This window comes from Quercus suber, unplaced genomic scaffold, assembly GCF_002906115.3.
Source record: "Quercus suber isolate HL8 unplaced genomic scaffold, Cork oak 2.0 scaffold_542, whole genome shotgun sequence".
Taxonomy (NCBI): Eukaryota; Viridiplantae; Streptophyta; class Magnoliopsida; order Fagales; family Fagaceae; genus Quercus; species Quercus suber.
In genome coordinates, this window is record NW_027069990.1 from 313,822 (window position 1) to 324,553 (window position 10,732).

A 10,732-nucleotide genomic window follows, 5' to 3' on the forward strand; every position below is an offset into this window, starting at 1 on the left:
TAGGTGGTGTATTGGCTTTTTTTTTTTCTTTTTTTAATGTCTAAAATACCTTTTTTTTCTTTTTTTTAAGAATCAATCAAGCCACAGCTCTACTCAAAAGTCATGATAATTTTTAAAGGAATGTGGGATAACAAAATTACTTTTTTGGTCTTACATTTTGGACCAATTTCCAATTATTTTTTTATACCTATTTTGATACCTAAATTTTTGAAATCGTTTTCAATATTGTATTGCTTTCATCTCATTAAGAATCTGTTTAGATAACACTTATTACTGAAAACTAAAAATATTGTAATAAAATAATTTTTAAATATGTGACTAGTGCCATGAGACTCAGTTTCAACTTAAAATTTACAAAATTTCATAATTTTGGATCCCATGAACAATGCATAGGACCTACAAAAAACACTAAACACGCTAAACTTTTAGTTTTAGCAACATCTAAACTCACACTAACTTTCCTTAAAAAAATAGAAATCATCTCACTAACAAATAACCTATGTGGCACACTGAGTGCATAGCTAGCACACAAAATACCGATGTGACCATTAAAATAATATTTAAAATTTATTTGAAATTTTAAAAAATGCTAGGTTAGGATTTTTATAAATACAAAAAAAATAAAGATAATTCATTTGTTTTTCTTAAGAAAGAAACACTCTATTAAGACATAAAATTTTTAAGGAATTATTTTAGTTTCTCTCTCTCTCTCTCTCTCTCTCTCTCTCTCAGAGAATTTTTTATTAGAAAAGAGAACATTTTTAATTTAATTATTTTATTTTATTTAAAAAAAAAACCAAAAGTTTAGAAATTTGTTTTATTGTTTTTCTACATGGCTTTTTTATTTTATTAAAATGCTGACACGACATTTTTTAAATGCCAAATAATTTTTTTAAAATATTATTTTAATGGTCACATCAGCATTTAGTGTGTTAGTTGTGCAATTTATGTGCCACATAGGCTATAACAGCAGGGACAACATTGAAAATGATTTCAAAATTTTAGGACACAAAATAAAAGCTCAAAAAAAAAAAAAAGTGGGGACTACAATGAAAAATGCACCAAAATGAAGGGACCAATGTGTATTTTTGCTATTTTTAATTGGTTGTCAAAAGTAAATTAGTCCAAGAATTTTCGTTCTAATCTTGAAAAGACAAAGTTTAAATACAAAATTAATTGTACCCTTAGGCTACATAACCTTACTCAATATATTTTTATTAGAGATGAATTTTAACAAATCTACCATTGAACTATATCTTTTTCTTATATCCTCCGTGCTTGCAAAATTTCTAGAAAATTAAAGATCAATAGCTATCTCATCAATAAATTGTTTAAATTGCAAGCTTTTGTAGTTTAAAATTATATATAAAATATGAACTTAAAGATCATATAGTAAATAATATCCGGTTGACACAAAATTTGACAAGTGTATTAAGAGCATAAAAAATATGCAATTCAACGATTAGATTTATAAAATATGTAATAATGTTTATTTCATTGAATAAGGTTGTAGCCTTGGACTACAACCAATTTTGTAACTAAACTTTGTCCATCTTAAAAAATGATATTCTTGACGTACTCCCTGCTATCTCTCATGCTAATAATTTTTTTTTAATTTTTTTTTTTATGTTGGTCTTTCCTAAAATAAAGATAATGAAATCTACGTTCCATTTTAACTTTTGACTTTTGATTTTCTTTTCCTTTTTCTTTATTGAATTCTAGTTATTAATTATTAATTATTTTCTAAAATAAAAAAGAAGATGAGGAATTTTATTTACTACATTATTATAATTCTATATTCTAATAAATTTGTTGACAAGTTTACTATATTAATTTTAGGGTAAATTATAAAGTTTTTTCCTATCATTTATACCATATTTCAATTTGATCCATACACTTTCAATTGTGTCGATTTGATCCCTAACTTTATCAATGCCGTGTCAATTTAGTCCCTACCGTTATCTTTTGGATGGAAAAAACTGACATGTCAAACAAAATAATAAAAAATTATTTCTATACCACATCAACTGCCAACTCTATTGCCATATCATATTACATTATTAAAAAAATAAAAATAAAAATAAAAACTAAAATTAACATGTTCACAACAAGGCACTCCAGTCATATCAAATTCCAAATTTCTCCCTACGCCAGAAAATATGATATGAAAGTTTATTCCCAGAAATTTCAATCCAAGTTACAATCATGATTGTCAAAAACAAGATAAATGGTAAAGATTGTGGTCATGGCCATGGGCTCAATGATGTTGATGAGGTTGCTATCCATCCACGGGTCCAGCAAGCTCCGCAACATCATCGTTTCATCCAAATTAACTTAACCCAGCCTTAGAAATTGCCTGCACAATCCTCCACAAGTTCAAGAGGTACCCAAAACCTCCACCCCGCTTGACAACGATGCAATATGGACAAATTCATATTCAAGCCGCAGAAAGAGAGAAACATGGGATTCGAAAATCAAAAGCCCAGTGTAGACACTCAATTTTGCACCCATAATTTAATCAAGGAAGATGGCTAGAGTGACCATTCATATACCCGACATTTAGAGTTGCATTACATGCATTAATTCATTCATTGCATATCATAAAAATGATCTTGAGATACTACGATCGCGACGGTATATCCGATTCCCAAATCAGATCTTCGGATTGAAAGATATCACATGATCAAGTTTGCACGAACTTCATGCATTTTGTTTGGGTGGAACCGACCACGCTTGATTAATTTAAATTAATTATGATTGGCTAAGCAATTAAAATTGATTAAATGATTTTGTAATTGGTTGTTGGTTAGTGTCAAAAATAGACTTGCTTGCATGGGAATAAAGAGGATAATCAAGACTTTTTGGAATATTTATCTACAAGATAATTATCACTCTAAAGACCTGAATATCCGGAAAAATTGATTAATTTTTAGAATACGGATTAAAAATGTGTCTAATTACAATTCTCGACTAAAAAATCCTCAAAAAAGAAGTCCAAATTGGACCAAAACTCAAACGCGGACTCGATGGCCCTCTTAGAGTGCCGATTGGCCCAAATTGTTGGCACGGCCCGGGGACTCCCTGATTGAGGTACAACCTATCTTTTACAATTTTTTAGAGGTAAGGACGCGTTCCAGTTCATATCTGATCTCATTTTTTAAGAATCCCAACCTCTATAAATAGATGAAACAAATCAGAATTAAGGGCTTCTCTTATGACTTTTCAATTCCCCTTACGTTAAAGACGTTATAGAGGCTTATGATTTAGGAACTTCTTTTTTGTAAGTAAAGTATTTTAGGCTTCAAAGAGGTGAACAAATTTCTTTGAATCGTAATATATTCTTTCATTAGAAGAGTACGCTCATGCAAGATATATTCTGTTTTTCTTCTTTCTTTTCTTCTTTCATTATTTTGGTTATTGTTTAATGCATGAATATATTTAGCATACTTTTATTATGTCCAATTCTTGATATGGTTACCATGCTTAAATACGTTGCTAGAATATTTTTTTTAACATGTGCTTAGGTGATTGATAATTGTAACTCTTTTTCTTAAGTTTCAAAATATGCAATGGCTAACAAAAATTCTTTTATGAAAACCAAAAACTAATCTGTATTTTTCAGATCTAATTTTTTTAATGAAAAACTGATTGGATTTTCAAATTTGATTTTCTCTATACACAAAAACTAATGTGTATTTTCAGATATGATTTTCTCTAAGCTCAAAAACTGATTTGTATTTTTTAGATCTAATTTTTTTAGTTCAAAAACTGATCTGTATTTTTCAGATTCAATTTTTTTTTTTTTTTAGTTCAAAAACTGATCTGAATTTTTCAAATCTGATTTTTTTTAACACAAAAACTGATCTATATTTTCATTAAATACAAATCTAATTTTTTCTAAACACAAAAACTGATCTGTAATTCCATTAAATACATATCTAATTTTTTTAGAAAAATTTTTCTTTGTTACAAAATTGCAGAGTTTGAAATTTACAAATCCAATTTTTTTTATTCACAAAACAGATCTGATACTGTGGGTACTTAACTCCACACAAAGGATTTTGTTCGATTTGGGGAGCCAGGCCCTCACGAATTTGTCCTCTTCGACCGAGTGTGGGCGTTCACCCCTTGAGGCAACTTAGTCCCACATTGGAAGCAGAACCCTCCCACTAGTGCTTGAACGCCCACACTCGGTCGAAGAGGACAAATTCGTGAGGGCTTGGCTCCCCAAAGCGAACAAAATCCTTTGTGTGGAGTCAAGTACCCACAAATACTTTTTAACAAAAATCTTATTCTTTCTTTTACATAAAAATATATTTGATTTTTTTTTACAAATCAAATTTTTTATTCACAAAACAGATCTGAATTTTCTTGAAAAAGAGGACACATCCATAAGGCAAATTTATTAAATTAATTTTGTTAAGTGTGTGTCGTGTGTGTTCAACATATCATTTAATATCATGCAAAAAGGGTATATTGGTCATTCAAGTCTAGGAGATCAGACTCTGTTTGGGCAGAATATGTGTCTAACACCTTCCCATTCCGTAATCTAGCTCCCGAGCTTAGGATTTTTGGATAGGTAGATTAGTGTTTTGTCTTTTAATTTTGGTAGATTGTAACTAGAACCAAAGCTTTGCATTCTTTTGCATAGATTGTAACCAAGACCCAAAGCCTTGTGAGGTTAATTTACCAAAGCTATACTTTTCTTTATTCAATCAATGACAATGAAGTATTTTGATCATGTAATTTGTATTTATTTTTTCTTTTTCTTTTTTTATAAAAAATAAGTGGCGACTCCACACCACTTACCCAAAAAGAGAGGTGCCCTTAAAAGCACCAAAATCTCTTTTTTAAGAGCACCCCAATTTTCGCGGTCTCTCACAATAGCGACTCCACTAGGAATGTCGAGGGTTAAGCTTTGTGTTAGACTTTAAGTGACCAACTATATACCCTTGTCTTTTGCATGATATTGTTGTTTGTTTGTTTATTTATGTCTTAAGATGTTTGTACTATATTTTTGTTTTTGTTGCCGTGTTGATTGTTAAGAGCTTTCCCTAATTGTCATAGTGTATGCCACCAAAATAACAAATATGTATGCACCCATCTCAACAATATGGTGGTAGTAACTATGGATCACCAGTCCTCATTAGATTCGGGTACCCGGTGGCGAAGTCACCAACTCATAGTCCAAAGTTGTTGGATCACTTCTTGTTAACTATAAAGGATAGACCATATTGTTCGGACCAACGTAATGTTCATTACATTACAAGTTGGGAGGTGTAATATCCTAACTATGGGAAACAATGAAACAATAAACTCACCCTACAATGTAATGACTGAGAAGCTACCCTTAGGCCGGTCCATATTAACATTGCATTGCATGTTGCATGTGTTTGTTTGGTTGGTTGATTGATGTAGATGGGGATCTAATTTTGATTGACCCAACTGAGCCTTTTCTTAGGGGAGAATCTAGTCAAGATCAGAGCGAAAATTCCAACAAGAAACCAAGATCGACACTCAAGCTAGTAGTTCCAGTTCCAAGCCCATCACTCCTATCACAGTACTGAAGCTTATGAGCATAGAAGACACTCCACTGCTGCATCATCACAATCCCGTATTCAACCTACAAGACAATCCAAGCCATAAGAAGTCTGAAGATCCTAACACTATGGCTAAAAGGGGAGAACATCTAAACACCGAAGAATCAGAATCCATGAACACTCAAGAGCTACTAAACACCATGGTAGTTAGTTAAATCCAGCTAAGGGAGGACATGAACCTTATGATGCAACAATTTCAGAACCTAAAGAGTGGCCAAGAGGACAACAAGACTAGCCATAATCCTCCAACCATGGAGAGCGAGAAGAAGATCAATGAGAGGATAAGCAAGATGGAAGAGATGATTAAGAGAGCTCGTAAGATGGAAGACCTCATGGACTACCAATCACTCTCACTTTTCCTTAATGTGAGATTGCCTCCCAAGTTCAAGATGTCATCCTTGGACAAGTTTGACAGGACTGGCTATCCAAAGTCTCATTTGAAGATGTATATAAAAGTCATGTAACCCTTGGAAGTGTTGACACCCCATTTTGCAACCCGTATTTAACCTCACATGGAGGCTAAAAGGGTAATTTTGCATTGAAAATATGCACCTTGATTCTGGCTATTAGATCCTTAATCTCATTTTACTAAAATGATCTTGATGTTGTAATGATCAAATTGACTGGTCATAAGCCCTAATCGGATTATCAGATTGAAAGTTATCATCAAATCAAGTTTTAATGGCTGAGATGCACTATCACAAATTGAGTCTGACTATATGTGATTATGAATAATTGATTTCAATTGGTTACAAGTGTAATCAATTTAATATCAATGATGTGTCATAATTTGATTGGTTAGGACTACATTTTATGGTGAGGTTGCATACACCTAATTAATTAGATAGTTAAACATTAATTATTCAATGAGTAATTTGTGCAATTATCTTTTAATTAGAGTAAATTGAAACTAATTAAGTCTGAAATTGGAGTGATTTGAGCAATTTAATGTTAATTGGGAGCTAATTGGGAACCTATTAATGTTAATTGTGCTGAAACCATTTTCTAACAAATGACCTCTGCTCACCATTTCATCGATATCTCTCAGAATATTTTGAATCTGTGATGAGGTTAATTTTTTCAGAAACTAGACATCCGGGGCTTCAATTTGAGTACAAGAACAAGACAATTCCGATTAGAATTGCGTCAGATATGATTTTTCGAAGATGCCTCTACAGGCTGTTATAGCAGTTACGGGAAAACCGAATTTTGGCTTGCTCCCCACTCCTACCAATCTCTCCATTTAATGCACCAGATTTTCCCCAAGTGTAAAATGAAGTCTAGGTTCATGATCCTTGCCAACCCTCATTAAATGGCATTTCATTCATATTCCCTCCACCACTACTATATAAACCCTCCCCCTCCTTCATTCCAAGACGAAAAACTCTCATCTCTTCCCCTCTCTTGAGTTCTAGTAAGTTGAGTAGTCTTGTCATATCTTGGTCTTCCTGAGACTCAAGGTATTGAGTGAGACTCACTCTTCCTTTCCTAACTCTTCTTTTCCTCCACCCTTAGGATCTCTACCAAGAGTCTCACCTTCCACCATATGGATCTTGTATAAAGGTATAATCCCTTTCTGTAACTTGTTTCTTGTGTTGCTATGATGAGAATTTAGGATTAAAGCATGATAGTGATTATTTAAATTCTCTTGAATATGTTTGAATGTTCTTAAATGTTCTTATGCGTTCTTTACATGTTCTTGGTTATTCATCACATGTTCATGCATATCACTAGTTTTAATATTAAATCTACATCAAAAATATGAAAAACATGTTTGTTTCATAATTCTTTCAAATCCTTGAATCTAGATTATCACCATCCACACACATTCACTAGAATTTTATTTTTCAATCCAAATGTAATGCTCAATAAATTGAATTATGGTTTATCACATGCACACACACATCAAATTTAACATGCAAATTGATTGACATATTGGATGATATGATATGATTGTTGGCCACCATAGTCTAGAAGACCGGTTTCACCGAGCAAGGTGGGTGTCTAACACCTTCTTACCTTGTAACATAGCCTCCGAACTTAGATCAAGGGTTGGTAGATCAAACGCTTATCCATGTAATTTTCAATTTTTAGATTGTAACTAGGAAATAAAGCCATGTACTTTATCTTAGATTGTATCTAGGATCAAAGCCATGTAATTTTCCTATGATTAATGTAAATTCAAATTTCAAATTAATAAAATGAGGAATTTTTCAATTTTGGTTTTCTTATTTATCCCAATAATTAAATAAGTGGCGACTCCATTATAAAACCTTTAATCTAAAGGGAAAGATATAACTAGTCGAACCTCCATTTTGAGAGGCAATAACACGACTCTACCCATTCACGTGGGTTTGGCCCAACATTCATTAAAACGGGCCGGAGGCATGGTCTCTCACAGGGAGCAACTGAAGAACTACTTGCTCAAATGTTCCAAAACACCCTGACTAGAGCCACTCTCAGGTGGTTCTTTAACCTAGATAATGCTAGAGCAAGGAGTAGGGAGGACGTATGCCGCGAGTTTCACAATCAATACAAATACAACATCGAAGTGGATGTAACAATGAGAGATTTGGAGACCACGAAGCAAGCGCCAAAAGAATCCTTCTCAACCTTCATTACCAAGTAGAGGTCTAAGGCAACACATATGATGAATAGGCCAAGTGAAGAAGAACAATTAACCATGGTTGTAAAAAACTAATTGTGTGTATACCATAAATATTTGTTTGCCCAATATTTTTCTAATTTTAAAGCTTTGATTGCTGTTGGAACCCAAATTGAGGATGCAATAAATAATGGCACTATAAAGAATGAGGACCCACCAAAGTTTAAAAAGAATTTAGGATTAAGTTCTAAAACTACAGAAGTTTCTAGTATATTCAAAAATGATCCTTATCAACTTACTGCTCCTATTGCCCCCGTGCCAATATCACAAGGGCTGCCTCCAAGGCCTAGGAGGGAATTTCATGAATTATATGTGCTTGTGAGTCAAGTGTCTGAAAAACTAAAAACAAAGAGGTTGCAAAAACCCTTAGACCCAAGACCAATCCCAATCCCACTGCCTGTGAGATTTGATGTGACTAAGAGATATGCCTACCACAAAAGCCCTAGCCATGACACTGACAAGTGTTTTGGCCTTCGTCATGCAATTCAAGACTTAATAGACAATAAGGTGATTGCATCACCTACCAGGCCTAGCATTACAAATAATCCCTTGCCCAACCACAATTTTGGGAGAGAACCAAGGATTAATTGCCTGATGATTGAAGAGAAAAGTGAAGAGGACCCATCTGAATTTATTTATGACCTACCTGAGTACTTTTATGATGACATGGGAAGAATTGATGGGTATGATATATGGAGTGAAAATGTAACAGAAACCACAAATTACCAAACATCCATAAATGGGGGGAGACACTTCAAACCCCTAGCAAGTTACCAAACACTTACATACAGGGGGAGACACTTTGAACCCCAATCAAATGAACCAACATCCACAAATGTGGGGAGACACTTCAAACCCCAAGACACTGATCTAAATGACCCAACAAAAATTGCCCACATCACAAAAGGGGGGAGACACTTCAAACCCTCACATTTGGAGGCAGACAATTCAATAGAAGCCTTGAACAAATCTACCCAATAAACCCCTACTGAAGAGGATGAGATCCTCAAGCAATTACAGAAGACACAAGCCAATATATCTTTATAGGGTTTACTCATGGCCTTATACAAGCACCACCAGAATCTAGTTGGCATTTTCAATCAAATCCAAGTCCTTGCAACCACTACTTCTCAATATCTGAATGCTATGATTGGGTCTATAAGTAGGGAACTAACAATTTCCTACTCTGATAAATATTTGACGAAGAAAGGGAAGCGCCACAATGATCCATTACACATTACTGTAGATACTAAAGGCAAGAGGATTCAAATGGTTCTAATTGATTATGGAAGTGCCTTAAATGTGTGTCCTTTAAAGACTACAAGTTGCTAAGGCCTAAGTATTGAAGACTTTGTGCTGACTGATCAGCGTGTGAAGACATATGACAATAGTAGAAGGGAGGTCTTAGGAACTGTGACACTGGAGCTCATTATTGGGCTAATGATCAAAAAGGTGGAGTTTCAAGTCTTGAACATAGCATCATGCTTCAACATGCTCCTTGGGCAACCATGGATCCATGACACAAAGGCTGTGCCTTCGTCCCTATACCAAAATGTTTGGTTTCCACATGAAGGAGCCATAGTCACCATATATGGCGATACTTTGACCATACAGAAGCCCATTTTTGGTATTGATTCTGAGAATGAGCCATTGACCTTCGATGGCTTTGAAATTGAGAAACCTGGTTTTGAAAGAAGAGACAAAGAACTAAAGAAGATCCCCATGAACTTTGCTCCATATAGTAACAACAACGTGGTGGCAATGATGAGGAGAATGAATTACCTTCTGGGGATGAACTTAGTGAAGACTGTAAAGAAGGCAACTGCTCAATTCCCGATAATCCCTATTGCCACACCATTTTTCGGGCTAGGTTATAAGCCCACTGATGATGACTTGTTAGAGATGGAGGTGAGAAGAATGGCCCGTGCCCAAAGAGACTTCCTTGTCCCTCAGAACCCATATAGCCCTATACTCCTACATTGAATGAAAAGTTTGTCAAAGCTGGAGATAATCAATGCTATTGGGGATTCCCTGAACCGAGATTCAATCCTGAGTCAGGAACAATGGTGCCTAGGTTTGAGCTATTATTTGATTGCAGCAACAAGCTTCTAGAACTGAAGAAGGAAGACACAAATTGGGTCCCTACTAATTGGGCTGATTACATGGACCCTAATGCAATGACTACACTTCTAGGAGATGCCATCTGCAATATAGAAGAAGAGTACTGGGAGGCTTGCCAACACGCATTAAAGAGCCTTTATAAAGTAAGGACAAGTGATGAAGACGAGGAAGGGGGAGAAGCCCCTAGTAACGATGATGAGAGTAGCAACAACAAGAGTGATAGTAGTAGTAATGACAGCAGCAGTGATAGTGGAAATGATGAGGATGATAGCAACAGTAGTGAAGGCTATGATAGACAATATAGTGGCAATGATTGGGGTGAACCCCCTAGTGATAGAGAGGATGA